The 8,203-nt window shown below is 42.5% G+C and overlaps 1 protein-coding gene and 1 pseudogene across 2 annotated transcripts in view; both read right to left on the bottom strand.

The window, feature by feature from the left end:
• The window catches only part of ST5 (suppression of tumorigenicity 5), a 141,642-nt gene extending 133,911 nt beyond the window's left edge, over positions 1-7,731 (bottom strand). For both annotated transcript variants that reach the window (XM_015596594.2, XM_015596581.2), the window contains exon 1: positions 7,472-7,731. The gene's annotated coding sequence lies outside the window, so the exon portion shown is untranslated. The remainder of the gene's footprint in view (positions 1-7,471) is intronic.
• On the bottom strand, positions 687-805 carry LOC112469600 (annotated as a pseudogene).
• Positions 7,732-8,203: the final 472 nt, after the last annotated feature.

Consider the following 8,203-nt stretch of genomic DNA (forward strand, 5'->3'; position numbering starts at 1 on the left):
GAAGGAAGGAAGGAAGGAAGGAAGGAAGGAAGGAAGGAAGGAAGGAAGGAAGGAAGGAAGGAAAGGAAGGAAGGAAGGAAGGGAGAAAGGGAAAAAAGTGTGTAAATCAATAGAAAGTGGGTAAGGGATGTAAACTAATTTGAATAAACTTTTGAGACTTTGGTCAAAAAAAAGAAAAATGCTGGGAATCCAGTCTCCAACCATCTAGGTTCACATTCTGACTCTTCAGCTCGTGAGCTGTGTGATCTCAACAAAGTTCATTTCTCTGTACTTCAGTTCCCATATTTTTAAGCGAGGATAACAGTATCTAAATCATCAATTTGTCTGAAAGATTAAACTAGTGCACTAAAGCCTTTAGAACAGAGTCTGGCACAGAGTAAACACTCCATAAATGCCAGTACTTTAAAACTATGAAATCACCTGAGAAAAGTACAGATAGAGAAAAGAAGGGGGCTGAAGCCTGAGCTCTGGGGCGCTGCAACATCTCCAAAGGCCTCCTTTCAGCTCAAGATTTTACCATAAACCTGCATGTCCTAAGCCTTCTCTAGGGCCCCCAAACCTCTGTACGTAACTCATAATTGAAAACTGGATAATATAATACTTCCTTAAGCAACAATTATATGTTCTAAGTTCAGATTCATTTTTTTTTCCCGACATATTTGTCTTGTGTATATTTTTATTTTTTATGCCTGTAGCACCTGGTCTTCCTAGGTGGTCTCCCATCCAAGTACTAAACAGGCCCAAACCTGCTTAGCTTCCAAGATCAGATATGATCAGGTTTGTTCAGGGTAGCATAGCCATAGGCTGTCTTGTGTATAGACAATACCATGTTTGGCATAGAGTTAAACATATACTCAGGTGTTCACCAACACTTACCTGTGGGTGTGTCACATAAATTAAAAAGAAAATCAAAATGTAATGCACTATGCTTTCTCTTATGAAAAAAAAAATACCTTCTACATGGAATAATGTGAATTATAAGATACCCTTAGCATCACCCCATTATCCAATTTCAAGCCCATCTTGGCAGAGGTAGTCACACTGGCCAAAGCAGTTACACTACCCATCATGCCATTTCTCCTCCTGACTTTTCAATCAGTATGCTTTTGTGCATAAACTTTTCTGTCTCTTCTTTCCTGGAGATTTGTCCAAATGCAAAAGTCTCTCATATCTGGCAACATGTCACACTTGGTCCCCCTGCCCCCAGTCTCCATAGCCCTAAAAGAATCTAAACACTAAAGCCAGAATATTCCTTAAAACAAACAAACAAACAAACAAACAATAGCATCAAAACTTAGGAAATGAGGGAAACGAAATGGGCATAACCCAAATACATATCCAGAGACTAATCTGGATAAACCACAGAAAATAATGCTGACCTACCAGGACTAGCTCTTGATGTGGCTTCACTCAAGTCTGAGCCTCATATCCTAAGATCTACCCCTAGCCCTCCAGGGACCAGTAACAGTGACAAATACATGGGAACTATGTAGGCGACTTGAATGTGGGCAGAACTGGGCACATGACACTGCTCCTAAATTGGCTTTCTTGCTCAAATCTAATCCTGGAATAGACAAAGGCAGCTAGATGTTACTTTACCAATACTTTTCAGCAAAGCTATTTCTAACTAATTCTAACCGCTGATCTGGTTATGGGGTTTTTTTAAATGGTCCATCTGAAATATGATATAAAGTGGCCTCTGTTCATCTCCCATGATTCTGCCATCACTTTCTGTACAAACCTGTCAAAACACAGACGTGGGGAAAAAAATAGCAAAACAGAACTTTCATAACTGATATCTCTGATTAATTGGACATAAAAGAGTCCAGTAAAGATGCTGATCTTAAATCCCATTTTTCCATGCTCTCCCTAACCATGGAGCACTAAATATTCATTTAAAGTTCGGTTTTCTTCATCTCTAAGTCTCTGTATACAAATTCTAGTATTTACCAAGGAGCAGAAAGCCTTGATGCCCCTCCCACACTAGTACGCAATTTTCAAGGACACTTGCATTTTGCCTGGACTTGATACCAGTGTTAGGATCACTCCGATTTGTGTAGAAGCACTTTGGATTTAAGCACCTAGAATCCATCCATCCCTGACTCAAGTGGCAAGACCAGACTTTCAGAACAAACTCCAGGCAGTCCTCACTAGTAAACATTAGGTGCTTTCTAATGCAGGGGATATTATGCTAAGTGGAGTTCCTGCCAAAAGTAAGCGTAATACACCACGACTAATAGGAAAAATAACTGACTGGGTCCTGCTCACTCACTAGAAAATATATCCCCGCACGCTGAGTCTTCTTATCAGGGGTCATCTCAGCATCTAGAGCAGAAGCCAGAGTGATATATCAACAGCCAATTCCCAACAATAGTATGTGAATCAGGAGATATCCAACACCCATATGCAAAAATAATTTTCCATCTAATTTTTTAACGTTACCCACTCATTGATTCTTTGAACACCTAATGTTAAGCACATTCACTGAAAAAAAGTAATAAGAGAAAGTAACAGATGCTTGAAAGCACTAGCCTGGTGCTTTTTCCATAGTTGCTATTCAATAAATGTTGAACACAACATAGAAGGAATATAGAAATATAGTAATACAGAGCTCTTTCTTGGAGACTAGTGTCTGATAGAACATCTCAGGACACTGACTCCAGTTAGCCTTGGAGCAGAGGAAGACTAGGGAGAAGGGGGAAAGGATATCCACAAATATCTAGATTCAAACTTATCCTTAGCTAAATTAACATCCAAGATCCCAAATTCACATCAAAGAAAGACAAAAGGCCATCAATATTGACACTTGCCTACACAAAGTAGGTTCCAGAACACTGACACAACCAGGGTTCCCAGCATAGTCTAATCATATGGCCCTTTATCATAAGAAGGCCATTTAAAAAGGTTTTTTTTTCTTATCATATTTGTTTGGGGATCCTAAATTCCAGTTTAAACAAATGATTCCCATACTGCTAGAAAGGCCTTAATTGGGCTAGTCTGTTACTTTTAGTACAATCTTGCAAAGGCTGGATTCTTTTTAAGCCCTTAAAGCAACTGGGCAAAATTCTTTTGATGATAATTTTTTAAAAAATCATCTCCAGAGTTTACATATGTTCCATAATTATTCATGCTGATGGGGAGGAGAGGGGAGATAAACGTTTTATTTCCAAAAGGCTCCCTTCAGTCTGAAAGCTCTAATTGCCAACATATCTGATATTGACTTCCTGCATAAAACAAAATACAAAGAAACAAGTATAATCATAGATCTAAAAAGTGTGACTTTTATAAAAAACAGAGAAACTTCTGCTTATTTAGCCAGAAGAAGGGAAGGATGGGTACAGAAGGGATGATCTGTACATTCAGTGCAGTCATTGAGAACAAGACAATTTGTTCACTCTGTGAATATCTGTACATTAAGAGGAATGGGAAAACAGCAAAAGAAACACTAAAAGAAAACTTAGGCAAACTAGGAGATAATCTGTGATCAGCCTGGAAACCTCAGAAAATGTTTCTTAGAGAGGTTGTAAGATTTATTGCGAAAGATTTAAGGATATTTGGAGGTAAAGTGGGTTAAAATAATCAAAAGATTCTACTATACTCGGAGATTACATCCAAGCATCAAAAGGATATCACAGTCCTATTTTTCTAAGCTTTTAACTATCTCAGAAAATCTAAATCGCTCCTTAATAAATTAGAAGAATGACAAATGCTCACCAAATATAAAAACAGTAAAAACTGTGTGAGTAAGCAATGAGCCAAAAATGCAACCAAACATCTCTGACACTTAAGAGAATTATGAAACTCTCTATTGAGACCCCCAGCTCTCAAAACTAACCTCAAGGGCATTCTCACAGGAACTCCTACCCAAAGATCGTTCTCTGGAGAAAACTCTGCATGGTTTTCCTTTCTGACCTATAACAAGAGGCTACAGATAAAATAAAACGGCTTTTAGGTGATGTCACATACAAAATGGGAGAAAAAACCAAGGGACTTATCAGGCCATGAACTCTGTCTGGTCCTAGGGAATTACCTTCATTTAGAAGAACTAGAAAAACTGAGTTAAGAGATTTCTCCGACATCCAACTCCAGAAATTTCTAAAGAAATGGCAAAGGTGGAACTTCGACCCATATCTTGGACTCTAAATCACCTACACTTAGAGGTGACATTCCTCAGAGGTCCAAAACCCAAACTGAGTAATCCCAACACACTTAGAGGTGCTTGTGAGAATTTCACATATCAAGGTGGCAAGCTCTCCACTTAGAGGCTCTTATAGGTAAAAATGGGTATAGAGAACTAAGGTTACACTTTGGTTTTGCATTTTTTTATCTTACAAAAAAATAATAATGTTATCGCCTCTAACATTAATTAAAATAAAACTTCTCTAGTTGACAAACTTGATTTTTCTGCTAGTCAGCTGCCCTTTTTTGTGCAACTTTCTGCTACCTGACATTCCTTGGCCTAAGAACCTAGTCATCAGAGCACTAACAAGTTCAGAGGAAAAGGCCTAGAGGTTGCACAAGGAAGAGCAAGAAATGCAGATTGTACACAAAGCACCAGACAATTCTAGTAAAATGGCTCCACCCACTGCCGCCCTTCCTGAGTGCATTATCTGCAGAGAATCAAAGGACTTGGCTATAAACTTGGGTATTCAATGGTCCTGTAAGATCCCTCGCTGTATATATGAACAACACAATTAACTAACAAGAAATATGGAGAGGTAGGAAGAGCTTTGCACACCTCAAATCCTGGCTTTCATATCTCTCCAAAGGCATCCTGTTGCTTCTCCACGACAAAAAGTAAAATAAAGGTACATTTTTTATCATAACTGGTCTTATTATTAAGAAAGATGATCTCAATTCATTTTCACCTTGCCAGTACCACATATTTTAATTTAGCATTTTTAAGAAACAAGGGAATGAATGTGAGGAGAAAAGGGCACCTCAACTTAAATCATTATCTTTAGAACAGAGGCCCTGGTTTGGAGCTCAACTTTGTCACTTAGTAAAGGCTCTTTAAAAAAAAAAACTGTGACATTGATCTAGGTCCCAGAAGTCCAAGCTAGAGTAAAAGAAAAAAAAACTTTCACCAAAGCATTGCGAAACATGTAGGGGAACATAAAGGACAAACCACCAGTTGTGTTGCTCCACATACACATACCATTTCAAGGTTCGCCTGGTCACACCAGCTCTCTTCTGATCCCCAGTAGCCCTGTGGTCAGTGGTGACACTAGTTCTTACCAAGTTAACCAAGCTATCGAAGGGTAAAAGGGGCATGAATTTAAACACCCAGACATCTTGGCTACATTCGCTTTTTTTTTTTTTAACCTTCTAATTAAGAACTATACCTCGCACATTACCTGTGATGAACATGTCACATTCCTGAACACAGATGTCACATTTCTCTTCTAAAAAACATTGTTTTGCCTATCATGCCTTTTCTCAGAAATCTTTAAAAGCTGGACAATATGTATAGGATGAAGTTCCAGCTCCCGAGCCAGAATTCAAGCTGACCACCGTCTACTTCCATGGAAGCTCCCACTGCCTGTCATAGTGCAAGCATAGTTGCACTAAAGCTTGTGCAACTGTGAAAGCACAAGCTTTAGAATCAGACAACGGGGAGTGAGAACTCCAGTTCTACCACTTACTACTTGTTTGACTTTGAGCAGATTACTTATCTTTTCGATCTTCTCTCCTTAAAAGAAGAATTTCCTCCTTTTAAAAGAATAACCATGCCTACTTCACGACACTAGAAGATGAAAGAAAGAACACGGCTCTGGCACAGAGTAGATGCTCTGCAAGCATTCCTTTTCTCCCTAGCTCCAATCCAAATGGTCCACTTTCTCTTTTCTTGAAAACTCTCTCCGGCAACTCTCCACTAGTTTCAGAACCACATTTTGCTTCAAGGCCTAATTGAAATTCCTTCTCTTCTGTGAAGCCACCCTGGCTCATAATTGTTTTCTCCTCTGAGCTTCTATAACCTGAAATCGTTAGTCTTCTCTTAAATGCCATTGCTCTTTCCCCAGTGAGTCCACAAACTCAAGCGCTAAATTTTTACTATCAAGCCAATCACAATATAAGTGTCCAATAAAAATTACTTTGAGGATAGAGCTGCCTCGAAGTTGTCTATCAAGGGTCCAGGAAGCCTTTTCTTCACTCCATGCATTCAACAGAATATGCTTAGCTCTTGCTTTGCACTGTCCTTAATTCAGCATGGAAGATAGACTATGAGCAACTTGTCTCTATTTTGATAAGTTTTCTGGAACCTACACTACTTCTGATCTTTTAGAACCCCTACTTCTGAAAAATCCTATCAATGAAGGGATTCACCTTCTGAGAATATTACTTGGAGAAGTAATGCAATTTTGTGACCCTATCCTAAGATGGCGAGCTAAAGTATGTGCACATAAGAGATAGCTCAAAACAGTCCTGGAGATGGGATAATGACCTCTGCTCCCTTCCCCTCTGCTGTTCAAACAGCAGAAACACCTGCACACGATACAAGCAAGAACTGGAGCATCAAGATAAATTCTCTCACTCAGTGAAGAAGCTGTTATATTCATATTCAAGTAATATAAACCACGTTCATATAAAGATCCTAAGAAAATGCAATAATCTCTCTTTATAAGCACTTGAAAATGTTCAATCTCTTGAACTCTACTAAATTACTAAATTCTTGGATAGGTAGCATAAACGTTGGCTAATGTATGTTTCTTTAGTCTTGGATTACTGAAAAAATATATGTCTTTAATACTAAGTACACTTCAGAAAGAGGGCAAAAAGGAAAGACAGTCATTCCCAATAAACACCGTTTAATTTGTTAAAGCGAAAGAGTACAAACTTAAATTTCCTTTGTTTGAGTTCTGTGTGTGTGCGCGCGCGTGTGTGCGTGTGCGTGCGTGCGTGTGTGTGTGTGTGTGTTTTCTTTAAGGAGCCTGCATACAAGCTATCACAGCTCCAGGTAAGAACTCAACAGCCGCTGCCCAGCAGCTTGGGCATGTCCAGGGGACAGGGCTTGCAGAGCCCACTCCCAGGGCCGCCCGGACTGCAGTCTATTCTTCGCCCACCACGGCTCTGCACTTCCCCAGACCCTCGTCTAGTTGTTCCCCACCCCCAACCGCGCGGGCCCTAGCCAGCCGGAAAGCAGAGCCTGCCCCGACCCCCCGGAGGGAAGTCCCCTGCGGCCCGGGGGAGCTGCCCTGCTGCTTTGCTCCTCTGAGCTTTCAGAGGCCCCCTAGAGTCCGGGCGCCAGGATGCAAATACTCAGAGCTGGAACACCGCCGGGGGCAGGGAATGGTGAGTAGCTGGGAAAATGGCTAGGACTGCATCCGCAGGCAGGGCGCCGCAGGGCGGGAACCAGCACCCCTCCGGCCCACCACCCTGCCCAGAGCAAAGGCAGTGGGGCAAGCCGGCAACCTCCCGGCTGGTGGGCGGACGGGCAGGGAAAGCCAGGGCGGCAGCCGGATGCACTTACCTCTGCGCTCGCCTGCCAGGCTGGGCGCCCACCCTGATGCGGGCTTGCCTGGAGCTGTGCAGCCCGGAGGAGGAGCCGCCGCTCAAGGAGAGAGGGCGGGTGGCAGGCAGGCATCCGCACCCGCGGCTGCGGCCGGACTGGAGGGAGAGAGAAGGGAGGGAGCGGAGATTTGAGTTGAGGGGGCGTGGAGGAGGTGTGCCTCCACCCGAGACAGAGAGGGTGGGCTGCTGGAGCCTGGCGGACGGGTGTGCTCAGAGGCAACAAGAAAACCGCGCTGAGAGTGCGCGAGGGGCGGAGCGGGGCAGGGTCGGGGGGAGCGAGATACAGGGATAAGGAAGATGGGGGTGGAGGGGCAGGATGAGGAGTTGGCCCTCAAACTGAACGGTCCTCACTTCGGCACCCATCCGACGAAGAATTGTCTAGGTCTAGAGCAAAGCATAAGGGGGTCTAAAACTTTGTCATTTTCTCATACACACGTGACCCCTTCTGCAGTCCAGATGGTTTCAATCACTGGAGGAAAAAAGCGGCTCTCCTGGTATGCATGAAAAGCCAGAGCTGGGAGAGTCTGGGAAAAGCTGCCTGGACAGCCTGCCTGCCTTCAAACAAACTGATGAGATCTTTCCGTTCTCCCAGCCCTCAGCCTGGGGGAGCCCTGCAAACCTCCCCCCCAAAAAAACCATTAGAAGGTACATATGGTACTGCAGCAGTAGCAGAGGCACTCTGAAAGCACTG

Source organism: Pteropus alecto, unplaced genomic scaffold (assembly GCF_000325575.1).
Source record: "Pteropus alecto unplaced genomic scaffold, ASM32557v1 scaffold461, whole genome shotgun sequence".
Classification (NCBI taxonomy): domain Eukaryota; kingdom Metazoa; phylum Chordata; class Mammalia; order Chiroptera; family Pteropodidae; genus Pteropus; species Pteropus alecto.